General features: G+C 41.5%; 1 long non-coding RNA gene across 1 annotated transcript in view; it reads left to right on the top strand.

Annotated features, from left to right (window-relative positions):
• LOC130252267 (uncharacterized) overlaps nt 1–14082 on the top strand; it is a 62112-nt gene extending 48030 nt beyond the window's left edge. The window contains exon 3 of the long non-coding RNA XR_008840323.1: nt 11390–14082. This is a non-coding gene — a long non-coding RNA (uncharacterized LOC130252267). The remainder of the gene's footprint in view (nt 1–11389) is intronic.
• Nucleotides 14083–18118: the final 4036 nt, after the last annotated feature.

Here is an 18118-nt window from a genome sequence, read left to right as displayed (position 1 = left end):
CTGGAAGAGATTTCCCAGTGAAGTTGTGGAGTCTCAATTCTTGCAGATATTCAAAGCTCAGGTTCACGTGGCCCTGAGAAACGTGCTGTACTTCATAATAGTTTGAGGAAGAGGTTGGATTGGATGACACTCAGAAGTCTCTTCTGACCTACATTGTCCTGTGTTTCTGTGGAACCCTATCCAACGTCTGGGATGCTCATGGAGAAATACGGTTAGGAATATTTGTTTCTTTGGAACACATCCCCAAGAAGTCTCTCCCAAAGAAAAGTCCTGTAAACATCTCCTCAAAAAGGAAAAAACAAGAAAAGCAATTTCGTTTAAAATTCGTGACAGTGGTGATGCCAGTACCAAGTATTATATGAAATCCTGCTGCCTAAAGCACTTGCCCAAGAACTAGCTATCTGTAGTGACCTGAGTGGGTCCAAACAAGTACAGGGTAGCCATCAAGAAATAAGGATTCTGAAGAAAGGCTCAGAGACATGAAAGGGCTGATGCTTGTGGTGAAACAATAATGTCTCCTTCCAAGAAATGTCTCCAATCTTCACATCTGGTTCTGGACTGTCTTTTGCATGGGATCAGATGGAGAAACAGCCATGGAGATGGGAATATGCCAGGCTTTATATCCTTCCCAGCTCTGCTGTAGTCCCCAGGCTGAAGTCACACTGCCCCTGGTTGCTCCCTTCCTGGCCCTTTGATTCATGTATAATTTATTCTGCCAAGATCCAGCTTCAACAACAAGCTCCAAGTTTCCTCCCCTCCCACACATGGGCTGCTTATTAGGCTGCTCTCTTGGGAAATGTACACTTGAGCTTCTCCAGACTGAGAAAGACCTAATACTGAGGTTCCCCTGGGCAGGCACCTTTAACCACCGCGTGGCATTAACTAAAAAAACCCCAACATGGTTGTGCCATCCCCATTAGCTCCTCTATAATAAGCAGGGCCTGTTTTCAAAGAGCTTGGCCTCTGCTGAGCTCTGCAGGCAGCCAAATGCCATCCGTGGGTGTTAGGTGTGCTCTGGGAACAGGGAATGGGATGGGCCCTGAGGGAGTGGGGCTGAGAGCAGCCAGTTTCCTGTGTCCCACCCTTCCCAGAGCCTGGACATGGAGCTATGAGGGCTGTGGTGCTTCTGGCCAAGCACTGAAGCAGAGCTGGAGGTGCCCAGGCCATGTCAGGACTTTCCTGTGAGGACAGGCAGCCCCAGCCTTTGGGAGCAGATGCACAGAGTCTTCTTGGATTTCAGATTTGGAGACAGGCGGTCACCCGACGTGCCCTGTGACACAGCCAGTTCACACACCTACAGCTTCTTTGGACTTTGATGCTCACATCCAGTGCTCTGCTTGAATCACATTTTGGGCATTGTGCCACCATCTCAGAGAATGCCCTGTAATCCATTTCTTCTCTCTCCTACTAAACCCTTTGGGCTACTGTTCTTCCTTTCCTGCTATGGTGCCCTTTGCCTGAGCACTCCATACACTTTTACTAGTAAGCATTTTCTCTCCATACAGCTCCCCAGCAGACTGACCTGCCTGGGGACGGCAGGACCCTCCAGTTGTGTGACCAGAGGTGGTCCTGGCACTCCAGTTGCTAAAGTAGCCCACAAGACCCACAGTTTGCTTCAGAGGGACCCCCAGGAACCGATAGATCCCTGTAACTAATAGAAGTAAGTTCAGGTCTAGACTGAGAAAAAAGCCCCAGCCTCTACTAACTTCTGACCCCTGACTTTCTCTACAGCTCAGCCTTTGCCTTCTGCCATACACACCATGCATTATCATTTCTTTTTACTATTTTCCACTTGTTCCAATAAAGCATTACTACAATCCCATGACAAAAGTAGCATGGGCCATCTAAATGTGCCATCTAAGTTCTTTGTGACAACATTTAGGTATTAAAATAATTTTTTATTTTGTTCTTCAGAGATTGAAATAATGTCTTTCACTTACTCTTCTGTCATAAAGGTGCTAAGACATCTGTTTGCAGATGAAACCTCTTAGTTTTCCACTTTGGAAGGCACATGTGGCCTTAGTCTTCTAGTATCCAAGTTTTTGTAGGACTCACAAATCCTTCCATCCTTGACACTTGCATTACAGCAAAGCAGGGAATGAGTCAGACTCTTAGTCTAGGATATTATCTAATTCCCTTGTCACAGAACATGATGTGTGCCTACTTCTTCAATTACTCTGGCTCTCACTCTTCTTGACAAAACTGATATTGTTTTGGAAACATTTTGACTTTAAAAAAAAAAAAAGAAAAGAAAAGAAAAAAGATAAAGAAATTTCAGAAAATGAATTAATCTAAATGAAAATTACACCCAGACTCCTACTTCACAGTTTCCTATTTTGGGGTCCCATTTTAAAAAAATTCTTAATCTCCATGAGCTTTTCCAGTTCTTTCTCAGTGATGAGCTCTTCATGGTACAAAATGTACATGAATACTCTTTTACTATTGGAGGCCAGGCGATTACAGTCTTCTGTACTCTACCCTATAAGCCTCCAACTAGAAGTTACAAAAACAGAGTAGAAACTGAGTTTTCCTCTTTTGTAATAGCACATTATTCATTAATGACAAGTGGCACAATTCAAAGAAACTTCAGGATGAAACAGAAGGGCTGCAACACTCCAGAGAATAGCAGGACCCCAATCATACAGGTACTGGAGGGGTTGACACAGGGACATCCAGATAGGGTTAACCAGAGATAACAAAGCACTAACAGCACTGGCACACAGCCAGAAATAACAAGCCTACTTATCCCACTACAGAGAAAGATATGTTTTTCTCTCCAGTGCTTAACAATCTGGCTGGATTTACCACCTTGAGCTTAATACCAGTGATGCCAGATATGAGTGTACCTGTTCAGCAGTCCTGGTATAGGGACCCAAGGGGCTCTGCAGGTAGGTCACTGGAGTCAAGCATGGTCCCTTAAGACAAGGCTTTATTATTAACAGGGTGAAAAAGAACAGAGTGGGAAAGACTAGGACAGGGGGAAACAGGAAGGAAGGAGGAACAGGACTGCCTCATTTAACACTGGTAAGCTCACCTTAGGTGTGCTGCTTAATTTTGTCCTCAGACTGCAACACAACTGCACAAAGCTCTGCCAGAGCAGAGCTGGCTCCACAGTGGAGCTGTGCCTGTGTGACGTTCCTCCTAAAACCATAAGAGCTGCTGATCCCCAGCTGGCTCTGCTGTCCAGTAGATAATGCCCTAAAACATCACTAGGTAATTGAATGTTAACTGGCCTGGCAATTTATGGTGCACAGATGGTGGTATAACCATCTAGCAGAAAAGTGTCAGGATCAACTGCCAATGGGATACTTTTAAAAACCTCAAAAAAAGGGCTTTCATACTAACCTGGGAAGCTACATTATCTTTTCTCTGTATTTATGATTATTTTCCACTCACTGGACTTCCTATGTCTGTCATACACAGGCACATTGGTTTAACCTGTGTTTTGGTACTCATACTGGCCTTGATGATTAGTAGATCAATGGAAGACCTCCCTCTAGGCTTCTCAAGGGACCTGGCCCTCTCTTTCCCTTGTGCACAGTGTGGTGTGTCTAAGTCTTGGGGCTTAGCCTTGAGAAGTGCCTCTGAGGCTGCAGATTTGTGCACAACCCATCCCATAGGCATAATTTGAGACAACCCTTGTGCAAGTTGGTCTCAGCCTTGACCGTGCTAGGTGGTAAACCACAAACAAACAAACAAAAACAATGTCTGTCCTGCCTCAAAACAATTTCACTCCAGTGGTCTGAACAACACAGGGATCTGGAGAAATGACCATGCCCTTCTCGAAGGGCAGTTGTCCTATCCCTCTTCTCATATAAATCCTTAAACTGCACACAAAGAAGGAGAGTTGCGAGCCAGGACAGAGAGCCCCACAGAAGAGATGCCACTAAGATCTACCTCATCCACTATGAAAATACTCACAACTTCTTAAAACAAATGTCAAATGATAGACTAAGATGAAGGAATATATTTTTTTACTGTAACCTGCTTAGTAAATTCCATTGGAAGAGTGTACACTCTGAATTACAGTTATATGTTACCACTATGGTTCTGCTGTGCCTACCACCAATTCTCAAAACACACAAATATTCTCCTTTTAATTCTGACATAATTTCCATTGAAGCAAGTGGAATTTTTCCCATGGCTTTGGCTCTGTAAAATGCCTTCTGAATAAAAACCATACAACTGTTGCAACTATTTAGTAAGTAGTTACCATATACAATTTTATAACTGTATGTTTATAGTTATACAGTAATAACTAGAAACTTACATAACATATTTAACTATGAAGTTAAATATCAGTTATAGCTCACTTTAGCATGAAAAGAAGTATTAAAATTTTACTGGGTTGATTTAACATCTGCTAGTGGATTTGCTAGAATGATTTACATGCACTGCCTGTCTCTTCTCTTAGCTGTGCTCAGAAATGAAGTGCAGGCTGAATAACACAGGGATTAACACTTGGGATTGAACCAATCTGTGAGTCTTGTGGTCTGTCTTGAACAAGGAGCAAGTAGACAAAGGTGTTTTGCTAATCCCTAACTGTTTCAATGCTGAGGTCCATTTCTTCATGATTTGCAAGCACTGAAGAGATCTCTAGAGCACATGCAGCTCAGCCTCTCCACTGGAGCAGAATCCAAAATCCATGTGTGACAGATGTTGGTCCCAGTGAAGGAGATTAGCAACACAGCCACTACATAATCTTTTTTCATATATAATTTAAATCTTCTCTGCAAATTAGACTCTTTGTTTTATACACATCCCAGTGGGCATGTTAAACGTTTAGTTACTCACTGATCTCTTTAAAACAACCTTTAAGCAGTACTAATGTTTTTTCTCTTCACAACATCTCATGCTGATTTACACTAGCTGAGCAGCTGGTCTACAGTTTTAAAAGACCTGTACCTGTTCTGCCAGCATCAGGCACTTCAAGAGACTGATGACAGCAAGTCAAGATTTATGTTTTTCTGTCCAAGTGTTTTGTGATTTTAATGTGCTTATTTTCATAGTGACAGTAAGTTTTTGTGAGCTTACAGCTCTGATGGCAACCTGTACAAACCAACTAAGGATAGACTGTGTCCTCCAATGATAGACAGCAAGATGGGTTTTGTATTCTCAGAGAACATACTGGGTCATTTTTGTATGATGTTCTCAATTTTGCTCCCTCTAACAAATTCACCTTAAAAACAAAGGGAGGTGGGTGGGGGGAGAATGAGAATTAGAGCTTTCTTTTCTCCTAAACAACTTTCAGTAGAAGGTGATTGAAGTTTTTAGCATCATACAACAGGATTTTTAATTCCAGCCAAGATATCAAGTGAGATGTTTTGCCTTCAAGAATGGTCTACTCTGTTTCTTACAGAGGCCTGATGCATTTGTTTTATGTCAATGGTCAATCTGTAGGAAATTCCTGCAACCATTCTTGGTTTGGCATGGAAAGGGACTGCTCTAGTCTATGAAAAAATGGAAAAAACCCCAAACCCACTAATACCAGCTTGGAAATCAAAGCTCCTAGAAATTCTGTTCACAGAGAAAACAAGACATCAGCTAGTTATATTAGCTTCTCAATGGCTTAAAGATTTATCTTGAACTCATTACCTGAAATGAGTCAAGACTGAGTGGCCTAGATAATTGAGTGAAAGTTGTGTGACCCAGATTAGCATCCACCACACCTCCTGACTCTTGGCATCATTTGGCCTACATGGGAAACAATTTTAATGTTTCTGGATCTCACAGGGAAGGGGAGGTTGAGAAAAATCTTCTCAGACAGGGAGAGTAGAAATTTTTAAAAAATCTAAAAAATAGGCAGAAAATAGAAACAGAATAAGATCCTTTTGATATCCTAAGAATTCAAAGGACAAAACAAAATGTGGTGCTCCCTTCTAGCCTGTCATGGTTTGTCCTGAAAAGAATAAGCCTCACTATCTTTCTAGGCACTGGTACATGGATCTGCTTTTGAGGTAAGCATAAGAGATGATTTGTAAGAAAATAATTGTATAAATTTTACAGTGACCTTGCCACTAGTTGCTGTGTGGGTGATGATAGCAGGAATCTGACTGACAAAGAAGCTGACAAGGAAAGAGTGAGAAGAAGTGAAGTCTAAGAAGGTCATTCATCCTTGAGTTGGTGCTAATCTAGGAGGGTTAAATGGAGCAGGCTTTTCTTGTTAGATAATTTGCCCTAGGAATCAAAGAGTGAGCAGAATAATCCAATAAAAAAGGTTTACTTTCTAAGTATTGTAAGGAAGAAGACAGGAATATTTTGCTTAGGGATAAACCAAAATAATGAGTAGAAGACAAATTTGAAAGCAAAAAAATGGTACTTGATTTTTCTTTGAACCAGATGTGCCAGCCAGAGACTGGAAATTCTCTAAAATCAGGGTGAACCTCTATTAACATTCAGTGCTTCTTGTGGACATCACACAGTCTTCCTCAGACTATGGTCAGGGTTATGCCAGCACTCAGGGTGTCAGTGCAACACAGAAGCTCGAAGACAACAGCTGAAGACTTAGATCAAGTGTTAAGAAAGCTTTGAGGGAATTAATGGCCGAAGAGTAATGGAAGAACTAAACAGTTAAGAAAAGGATAAGGCTTGCACTGGAGGAGACTTAAACAAGGGGAAGAGAAATGTGCTTGATGAATATCAGGTTGATAACCAAGGATTTTGATGAAACTGTTGAGCTAGAGTTGAAGGCCACACCAGGATGGAGGGGGCCAGAGGGAAGCCTAATTATTGAGATGGAGTCTCCAGATGAAAATAAAAGTCACTGAGAGGAAGAGGAGGAGGAGAGCCAGAAGGTAAGGCGGGGGATAGATAAGGCTGGGTGGTACCAGCTGTAATGTACATCACAGCTACATATAGTAGGAAGAAAAGTCAGAGGGAATATATGAAGCAAAGTGACAAAAGGAAGGAGAAGGGTGCAGCTATGGGGGAGGAACCATCAGTTTTCAGCTATTTTTTTTCTACACAATTCAGCTTCCCTCCTGTGTAGAAGAATTTATCACTGAAATTTATCTTCAATGTTTCATGTCATTGTTGTTCAATTTGTGATATTTTGTCACAAACAACCACTTTGGTAAATGCTTCTTTAACACTGTTCTGTGCTATGATTGCTGAGGTCCTTCACAAGATGAAGTAGAGTGGTAAAAGCCAGATAACTGCTGTGCAAGCAGGGTGGAGTCACCAAGCAGTGTTGTTATTGCGTGGCAACTCACAATGTGAAGCTGTTGAAAATTACTCATGTTTTAGTAGTATAACTGTGCTACTTTTCCTGATACTAAATGCCCTCTGACATGCCAAATTTACTGGGGATGATAAACAAAAGCTGTGACCAGTTGTTGTTCTGGAACCGAAAAGAATTTAAAAATACAAGTTTATAAATTTTGTCATTATAATTGTGTAAATAACATTCCTGATTTCATCAGATGCCTCCACTCCTAGTGCCAGGCTCCCAGACTCTCCCCATGACTCTCCCAGGCTCCACTTCCCTGCAGTCAAACGTAATTATCTCACAGTCCTGACTAAACTTCAGCTCTTCTGCTTCCACCAGCATAGTGTCCATCAGCAAACAGCCTTGCTAAAGCAGAGCTTGATCTCAGAACAAAGGCAACAGAGTGGAGAAGGCCCCACAACAAAAGAGCTGTCTATATAAGTTTGTCTGTCTGCCTCCCACTAAGGCTGACTGTGATGGCTGCTTCTGTGACTCCAGAACCTCTCCCCACACTGTCCTGTGCCCAGTGAAGCTCCTGGCCACTGACTACATCCTCCTGGGAACAAATTCTTAACTGTTTGCTGATCTCTGGATTTGCCAGTATTGCAACCAGCAAAGAAAAAACCTGGAGCTTTTCACTGAGCAGAATACAAGATGCTCAAATGGAGCAGCTTGTCAGTGCCTGCCAAGATACTGGTGTCTGCAAAGTCACTGTACAGACTGGCAAATTTTGGTCTTCCAATAGTTTCACTTAATTAGACTAATGCTGGCTATTCAGGAAGCATTCTCCCCTCTAGAAGTCAAATAGATTGTTTTCAAGGGCACATTTAAATTGCAGAGAACTTGATGTAGAGATCCCCAAGCTAGCACTGAGCTGATTTGGCAAGTCCACATAGCACAGCAAAGTACTGTGCAGATACGCCAAGTGGGACTGTGAGACAGAATAATCATGTTCAGCTGGCACAGCACTCAGAGCTACATCGTGTCTGGTTCAGTGCTGGCCTGCATGTATCCTTTGCACTGTGTTTCACAGCTCTTCAGGCTGTGGGAATTAATTGTACTGCACCAGCACAGACACCTTTGTGCACACCCTAAGCTGCTGATCAGAGACTTAGATTATTACATGGCAACTCAACTCCATCCCAACCTCTCACTCGTAATTACTAAGAAGTCATCATGCAGTATGATCTATTTGATCTCCATTTGGTTACACTCCTCATGTGAGATACTTAAACTCTCTTAACCTCTGCTTTTGTGCATTGATTTTTCTAAGCCTAACCTTGAGAAAGTCTTATAACACTAACCCTCAAACGTCTGCATTTATCCTGATCCTTTCCTTCCTTCCTTCCTTCCTTCCTTCCTTCCTTCCTTCCTTCCTTCCTTCCTTCCTTCCTTCCTTCCTTCCTTCCTTCCTTCCTTCCTTCCTTCCTTCCTTCCTTCCTTCTAATATATCCCAAAACCTCTTTAAGACACAGTTACCAAAAAAATATTTCAGATAAAATAAAAATCTAGTACTAGACATGAACGAGTAACAGCTTTGGCATCAACCTAGATTAGTAACCGTAAATTCAAGAAACTATTCCTTCTAGCAGGTCCTAGCAGAGCAAGGAGCAGGAAACATGAGAAAATTTGCCATCTTGCAAAGTTTTTGTAGCATGGACTGTGTTTTTGAAAAGCAGCCAGCAATCCATCCTATGCACTTGTGAATGTTCTGCAGCTACTCTCTTAATAACTCAAGGATGATGGATGAGTGTAAGGTTGGGCAGCTTTGTTTGATAGCCTAGGGGAGAGAGAGGGAGGGAGAGAAACAAGTATCAGCAAATAGATTGTGCAACAGACAAATAAAAAGAATTACACAATACACTATATTTTAAATAAGCCTTCTGGAATGTTGTCATTTTCAGCAATTGATGTTGCTTAGAATAAATTATCAGCTAATGTTACTAATAATTTCATTTCAAGAGAGACAAATGGATCCAAAGCATTGCCCCCAATAGTGCTTAAAAGATTGTCAACAATGCAGAGCACTTTTTACAACATGTTCCATCTTCTAAAATGAGATAGTCCCTTCACTTCAGCCTTTAATCCCCCTAGGAGCTTTAGCAACAATTCAGGAAAATGGGCTCAAACATGAGGTGGAGAGAAGTCTTGAGGTCTCCCACACCTCAGAGGCAGTCTGGTGTCACTTTTGTTAATTGTTTAATGCTGTGGTTTTTCAAACCCTTGGGAGATAGAGAGCAAAAAGTTTTGTGCCCCAAATTTTCACAACAGGTGAGAAACACAGCCACTACTTTGAGTAGGCTTAAATTTGATAGAAATAGGTCTGCCCCTCTGCTTGGTAAATGCTGACATTGTTAAGATTGTGAAAGTTCATTTAAATCTGTTATGAATCCTTCTGGTAAATATTTATAAATTATTTTCTGCTCAAAGAAAAAGACTTAGCAGTTCTTTCTTTGTCTTCAACTCTTGCAAGTTCTGATCTGTCTATCTTTCCACTCCCTTTCCTTCAACTGAAGCATCTTTCTCATTTTATGATAACCAGAGCACAACATGGAAATAATGAAAATAACTCAACTGAAGTTATGGAAGCATGCATTTTAGAATTAGGAATTTGTGTAAGAAGTATGGGAATTGTAATCATTTCAGATGTATTACATATATGCAAACCAGCAGAAGTTTGCACAAAGAATATGGTCACTGGTTTTGTCAAGCAAACCTGCAGTGGGAAGGTGAGCACCTATAAGTGCTTTTGATGTTTGGGCTGGGCTCAGTGTTTCACATAATTAATACACCTTTTTCAAAACCAGCAAACATTGTATTCATGTCTTGAAGAAGCAGCACAACAGCACATGCAAAGGGTACTAGAACATACACTTAATAAAATCAACATCAAAATGCCTCTTGACCTCAGCTGTGACATCAGCAGTCTTTGTCTGAAGTTAACTTGCAATGGAAGACAAGGTTCTGATGAATGGAGGAAAGCATTTTTGAAGGGCTTGTAGCCACTGTGCAGCTAATGGTAATGGTAGAAGCACACTGGCTAAGTCAGTCTTTAATCTGGTAGCAGCTCTGAACTCCTGACTGACATTATTCACACAGAGCAGCTTCTGCACTGAGTATTTGCCAGACTCTCTCTACAAGAAAACTCCACCTGACAGAGGTGGCTATGAATTGATTTGATCCATCTCCTACTCTCTGCCTAGGTCATCTATGGCACTTCAAGTATCATTGAGGCTCTTTACCTTTGAGACCCTTCATGGCCATTACAAAAGATCACAGTGAGTTGCAGAGTGAAGACTACAATCAGCTTCAGTGCTTTCAGACACAGTTCTCTGAGATACAGAAATCATCATGGTAAAAAAAAAAAAAAGCTATTTAGGGCAGAAGTGCAACTGCTTTTTAGAACTCTGAATCTGAAGAACAAACTTCCAATAAGCTGAAGACCACCACAAACCACAGAACTTCCTGTTCCAACCGTATTTGACCTTGTCTTTCTAGCAATAGGAAAAAGTGTGGTATCCCGGCAAGAAAGACTGCTGCAGAAGACTCACCACCTCTGCAAAGCACACTGCCAAGGCTCAGTGGAAGATCAGGCTGTATGTGTGAACAGCAAATATCCTGAAGGGGTTAATAAGAATATGCAAATATCCTTTAAATCTACAGACTCTGAAAGAGCAAAGTACAGTGCTTTCCCTCCTAGAGAATTCCAGCTAGTGTGCTATTTCTGCTGTTCATCATCTTCAGCTACCCATGAGGGAAATAAATGTTGCCCGAGGAAGGACTGAGAAAGTTCTCACCACATTTGTCCCACTTGAAGTATAGTTTTTATAATATTGAACGTAAAACTATTTATATTATAGTGCACTGGTCACACCTAAATGACAATGATTTTCACTCTTATTTTTTCCATCTAAGTAGCTCAGGAGTAGAGGGCAAGACTCACATCTACTTTTTGGGGTATGGAAGCTGAAAGGATTAGACAAAACATTGTCAGACAATTTAAGCAAGTGCCTTAATACATATCCATATGCCTTCTACTAAAAACCCAATTAAAGGCTCTGTGAACTTGAGTCAGAAGGCAGGGATTCCTCAGTCCAATAGTATATTTAATTAATTCCTTGTTGCCATAATATTGAATATTATAGCACCAAGTAATCTAGTAATTACAGTTTTCCATTTCAGATCTGGAATTCATTGATGCAGTTGACAGCAAAACTACCCTGAGATTTCTCAAAGGCAAAAAACTTACATTTATGTCTTTATTTGTAAATGCATTTCTGAAAGACGTCATGTGAATTGTATTTAGTAAGATCCTTAAAGAATTTTTACTACCTCAGCATTAAATACAGAGAATCCTACTTGAGCAGAAATAATGTCATCTCTTTCTTTCTAAGGAAGCCTGTTTGACTTGACAAAACATGTATTGTCAAAGGCATGGCAGGCACAGATGACTTGGGAGATAACATAGTACAAGCAGTCATAAGATCTGAAACTCAGAGAACAACCAGAAATTCCCATACAACTTCTATTCTTATGCTATATTTCTTGTGAATGTATGAATATTTATAGAAATGCCAAAATCATGAGAATAATCTTACCTTCACAAATTTTCTTTTCTTTTTTTTTTTTTTCAGCCTGTATACCATTATCGTTCCACTCAGTTTTCTTTGATAACTGTAGCTAGTCTACGGTAGTTGCTGTGTATGACTACATAGTGATTTTTGCTGATCTTGAAGACTTCTAATATAATTAAAAATAAATAAATAATAATAATTAATATCTACCTGTCAGATATTGCTTCTTCAGTAATGAACTAAAATCAAAATTATCACTTTTGAGGGCGTTTGCCAAAACCAAAATAAAAGCCAGAAATAAATTCATCTGTAACCAGGTCAACTTATCTCACAGCACTTGCTGTAAAAGCATGAATGAAATAATGTTCCCTGGGTAATTCTGTGATGACCAACTTTTTATATGCAAACATTGCAAACAATTAGGATTAATTCATAGCTTCCAGTAATACTGACTATATCTCATAGGGCAGGTCTGGCAAACCCCTCCATGTCAGTCCTTAGGGGACTGTGACCTGAGGGTAAATTAGGGCAAGCCTTGAGGACCACCATCTCCCTCAGTGCCTGGCTCACTGGAGGAAACCCACAAAACAGTCAGAAAGGGAGATGCAGCAGGTCTGTGGAGCACAGCTGGTCTGTAGTAAGCTACAAACAGCTACACAGTAGTTAATCCCACAGGAGCAGTATGAACAAAATCAGCAGTTCTCAGGACAATGCTACGATTTGGGTTTAGCAAGGAAAGTGCTGATAACAGAGACGTAACAGAGCCATCCATAATACTACAAATAAAAAACTATATGGCATTTTTCTTTATTGGTTTGGGATTTTTTTCAGTTTATCAGTATCCATAAAGAACAGATGGATTGTTTGGAAATGGTTTAATTTCTCTAAAGAGATAGAGATCCCAGAAGTTTTTATTCCTTCAGCTAATGCCGACAGATATTCCTGGATGCTCAGTACCTTTCAAAATCAGGTCACAGAAAAGAGATAGATCAGGGCCTAATTTTCAGCTATCTTAAAAAAGGATCTGGGTTACAGTCTTGAGAAGTAGAAAACTTGTAAGAAGTTTGTATAGTCTTTCTGCTCTGTATAGTAAAGTGGCATGTGGTATTTTCTGTAGGTGCACACACTCACTTTACAGCCAATCTGAAACATGTTCAGATCATATAATACTCAGCAATGTCTCTGCCCTCTTTGAATGAGTTTAGGCAACTATGCCCAAGCCTATGGATGTATTTAGGTGCCTGATGACCAATGCAATCATTGGAGCTGGGAATTTAATTATCTTCACATACCCAGGACAGAATGGTGGAAAACAGTCTGTTGATACACCTTTCTACAGCTATCAAGGGCAATGCCAAAACCAGTGACTGCTGTGAACAGCAAGGCTGGGACTCGCTCAGGAACACTGCAAGTCACAGTGTGGATACAGCTAGGATGAAAGGGCACCCCTCATCTGCTGGAATCCTCTCCCAGAAGCCAACACGGCCACGGCTTTCAGTCTGCACAGGACATTCACAAAAGCAAACCTGCAGCAGCATGTACCCAGAGGAGGCCCACCACACCCAAACATGCCAGGCCAGCTGCACACACCGCCCAGGTGTATCACAGAGCCCATTCTTCACCATTACCATGCAGGATCAGGCCCTGCTTCTGCTTGAAGCTGCCCATGTTCTTGTATGGGCCTGTATTTCACCAATGTTCAGAGACAAACTTGTGCATGAATTATTCAAAAGGATCTGTAAAATTAGTTTTGAAAACTGTAAAATACTGTTCTGACAACAGCTGGTCATATCTCCCATGGTTTCATTACCTCAAATGAACCTGAAGAATCAGGAAATGTTTTGCTTCAGTTTCTCATTGAACCAATGAAAAAGAAATGTGTTCTTCCTGATGCTTCACCTGTGAGTGATCAGGTCTGCAGGCAGCACTTCTGCCATTTCCCGGAGCTACAGAAGGGCAGACACCAGCCAAGGGGGACAACACTTGGGCACTGCCCCTAATACGGTCAACAGAGCTGCCCTCTGGCATTGGTACTTGGATAAGCCTGGGTGCATTTCTCATTTGAGTCCCAGTTCTGCCACTGCTGAGTTAACAAGAGTTTGTGATGGGGCATGTTCAGGCTTCCAACACATTAGGAATAATGCTAATGATATTATATGTTTTGTCTGCATTATGGCCTGGTGCTTAGAAAATAAGCATCTTGGCTTTGTCTCAATGTTTATCTTCAATAAATACCTCAGCTTTGTCTCAACAATTATCTCTCCACAGCAGACCATTATCCAGTAGCAACATATAATTCATTTAACAGTACTGTTTAAAATATATCCTCTTTGTGCTGCAGAGAAAGGAGTTGCATGTGGGTAGTGTCAGGGACTCTCAGAATTAAAACAGAAATTAAGTCGTTTGAGCTATTTTTTATCCTCTCAGCTTTTGTTTTTCCATTTATCCTCTCAGCTTTTGTTTTTCCATTTCTTGTTTTGCACAATACAAGCTCTCTCTGGCTCATGAGAAGATTGCAATTGGAGAAATCTGGAAAGTTTCCAGGGAAAGCATATTTTAGGGCAGTCCTATGCCAGGGGCTATTGCAGGTGATAATAACTGATAAAGGTCCAACATATTACCTGAATCTGCTTCAAACTGATGACAGGGCTTTAGGAACAGGTGGGCGTTGGGCTTCTTTGTATCTTGTAAGGAAAAGGTATGAGAAGTTCCTGGTGATAATTGTTAAATATTAACATCGCGTTGATGTTTCAATCTGATTGTATGCAAGTCAGCAAGATACCTAGAAGTCAGCAGAGTATTTAAAGGAAAAAATTTCTTAGTAATTTTGGGGGTGTAGAGGCATTGTGGGAGGAGACCCTGCTGTAACTACAGTGCTCTGTACAAGCAGCCCAGGCAGCAGCATCTGGGAGAAAACAGCTCTCTATTACACATCAGTCTTTTTATTGTCTGCATACTGTACTGAGCCAAATATGCTGTTAGCACTTAACAAATATGCAGTAGGGTGGAGGATCTACTCTGCTGGCCATCACTACAGGTCCAGAGAAACTCTGTTAAGGTTGCAGAAGTAAATGAGATCACAACCTGACTTGTGTTCATGACCAATTAAACTTTAACAAAGACCTGAAATAGTAGGACCACTCTGAGGTAAAAGGCTGAAGTGATGAAAAGTGGCTGAAGAGGAATGGATGGTGAAAAAACGGAACAAGTAGAGCCCTAGTGCGGATGGAAACAATATTTAAGTTCTGCAGTCAAAATCGCCATGGCTAGATCCTATGAAGGGTACAGGGTGTCTGGGGTGGGGCAGGGGAGGAAGGAGGAGAAATGCTCAAACTGTTTGAGGCACTTGCAACCAAGCCTGGTATTTCCTGAACTCATTTGTTACCTCACTATCAAACCTCAGCATTCCTGGGCTTCTGTGCAGCCCACACTCACCACCATCTCACACATGCTGACCTCTCAGTACCTATTTCATGCTCAGCTGAGTGGCAACTCCAGACTAGGAATCCTAGCACAAAGGTCACTTGAAGGGCTGTCTAGTCAATGCACTCTGAATACACTTCAGCATTGAATTTCATGCAGAGCACCACACACAGGGTCCTCTGCCTTGCAGGGGAGTCCAGTATCTTCTACACTAACCAGCAGTTTACTTTTGTCAGCTTTGGAACTTAATTCTGCTGGCCCAACCCACAAGAGCAGACAGCATCCCCTGAAGCAAAAAGTTGTCTCCATCCTCATTCATCATCACACTCCACTGCTGCAGCCAGAGCTGGAGAGAGAGGGATGCAGGTTGCTCTCTAGTCTGCATTACAGCAGCATGAGGAGGTTTCATGTGGAAATTTAGAAAGGATCCCTATAGGAACAGTTCTAGTAGTACTCCCCATCTCTTCCAGGAAAAATGAGATGGCAATGCCACCTGGGCTGACATCAGCCTACAAGCCACTGGTGTAGCTAGTCATGCCTAGCAAATTTGGCACTTGCTCATCCATTAGGAGAGATGAGAGGTTCTCCTCCAGAGCTCTGTTATCTCTGCTAGGCAGACAAAATTAAAGTCTAAGATATGTGATTCAGCCTTGTGCTTCAGGAGCACCAGTGGGACAGGCAGGTCTTTGTTTCTATTCTTCTTAAGTATTTTATCCAAAGTCTCTGGATAGCTCAGAGCATGGACACACCCAAATTCACACAAAATGATAAGCAGTCAATAAAGAAGAAATCAGGTCCCTGAATAGCAGCAATGTGACATGCTTGGAATACTGCATAGGCAACAAATTTTTGATATGAACTTCAGTGCAGCCAGAAGTCATTCATTAGAGGACAAATCTTTCAGTTCATCCTCACAGTTTAATGGAGCCCTTAGAAGCAGTGAATCTGCAGGGAAGCCAGGGCAGATAACCCAACAGGAGGAAATGTTTGCTTCAACAAAAGGAATACTTGTGTGTATGAACCTGGGAACTCTGGATGCTATGGACAAAGTCTGCAACTGGTCTCAGTTTAAAAGTATCCTGGCCTCACACACAGAAGTCAAGAGGTTTCCGGTGAGTTCATTGAATGACTGAAGACTGGAAAAAGTTGAAGCTCTTCAGTAGAGCAAAAGAAAAGGCTCATATAGGTGTAATTTAGGAGTACCTGTATTTGAACCAAAATTTTGGAGCAGGCTGTCACACACATCTGTCTAGACAATCTGCCCTAGAAATAAGGCATGTGGTTTCAGCAGAGGGGAGAAATTTACATGGAGCAGAGGGTAGATTTTTTATCACTGTGCATAATTTAATTAAACTTGGGTGGTTCATGCAAAGAAAATCAATAGTTCAAACACGAACAAATGCTGGGGAGCCCTTTGATCCATGTTATGCAGAAGGACATGCGAGATGGTAAATTCTGGATATCAGTCAATGAAAAGTGAGTCAAGTTGCAGTCTGCTGCCCCTTCACTCCCCATCCCTTAGCACCAGGTCCATTAGCAGTGGCAGCCAAGTGAAGCATCTTCAGTAATGCCTTCTTGCATCCTGAGACAGGGAATCCAGGACCAGCAGGAGTGGGAGAGATAGGCAAGAAGATTTCAGCACAGGAACAGAACTTGGAAATTCAGGAATTAATACCATGTTTTTCTTGAGTTGCATAACTAATTGTTGAGCAAGAGATGAGAGCAGATGTGGGCTGGTAGGATCTATAACAAATTAATTAGAAATTAAGAGTCTAAGGGCCAGCTAGAAGCTTCCTACTCTCAGGAGGCCAGAAAGAGTTCTTACAGAAGAAGGTATCACTGTCTGTCCATCCAGAAGAACTGGCAACAAACATTGTCTGCCCTTCTCTCTTACACACAGAAGGAAAAAAAAGAAACATAGACTTTTTTTAAAAATATCTCATGATATTAAAATCATTCCAAAGAGTAGTACAGTGCACAGTTTTCTTCACTTCTGAGGTTTAGAGTTGTGTATGAGATCTAAACACTACAAGGCATGAAGTGATCCTCTCTGACCAACCTTGGGAATGTTGTCTCTTTGTGAATGCGTCCACCGAGGATGTTGCAGTGACCTCTCTTGGTAATGTGTGTGTGTGTGTGCGTGCACGTGTGTTTCTTCTCAGGCTACTCTTTCCATATGTTCCAGGAGATGAAAAAGGAAAATGAGCTCAAAACCAGTGCAAATTGCCTAGAAGGTAATCAGAATATTACCTATTCCTTACAAATTAAAAAAAAAACAAACCAACAAACCTCTCTGCCCATTTTCATAGCATTAACACAGCACTAGCATAATGGTTTAGGCCAGCAAAATTTGTCAAAGAGCCAGTCTAGATTAAACAAAATATTTGATCCCTGAACAAATCTCCTGTCTTAAAAGAATAGCACTTCATTATAGTCATCTTCAGTGCATTAGTCTCCTTTGACAACGATATTACAAATCCCAGCACAAAATTAAGATACAGCCTTACACAAGCTGTGAAGGATCATGCCTGCATTTACTCACTTCTCTGATCTCTCTGCTGTTTATCCTGGGCACAAGATTTCATACATTTGACTTTGCACTCCAGGGTTTATCAAACTACACTTCTCACCATCCCCACCCTGACCTGAAGGACATTCTGCAAGTCACCAGCAGTGTTGTAACACGCTGCTCCACCTTTAGGTTGCTGGACAGGTAGATAAAGAATCTAGTCCATGCTCCCATCTGGATAAGGAGAAGCTTTAGAAAGGACAAAGAAGCACTGGCACTGCAGTTGCCTGTTGCAAGTTGCCTGCAGCACTGGTGGAGCCTTTAAGAACTGGTTTGACTGGCATCTGTCAGGACGCAGGATACAGGCTCAGTTTATTCTGCTTTCCAACACTATTTTTCTGAACC

The sequence above is a fragment of the Oenanthe melanoleuca genome, chromosome 4 (genome assembly GCF_029582105.1).
Source record: "Oenanthe melanoleuca isolate GR-GAL-2019-014 chromosome 4, OMel1.0, whole genome shotgun sequence".
Classification (NCBI taxonomy): domain Eukaryota; kingdom Metazoa; phylum Chordata; class Aves; order Passeriformes; family Muscicapidae; genus Oenanthe; species Oenanthe melanoleuca.
Note: the sequence above shows the minus strand (reverse complement) of the source record. Positions and strands in the feature narration are given on the sequence as shown.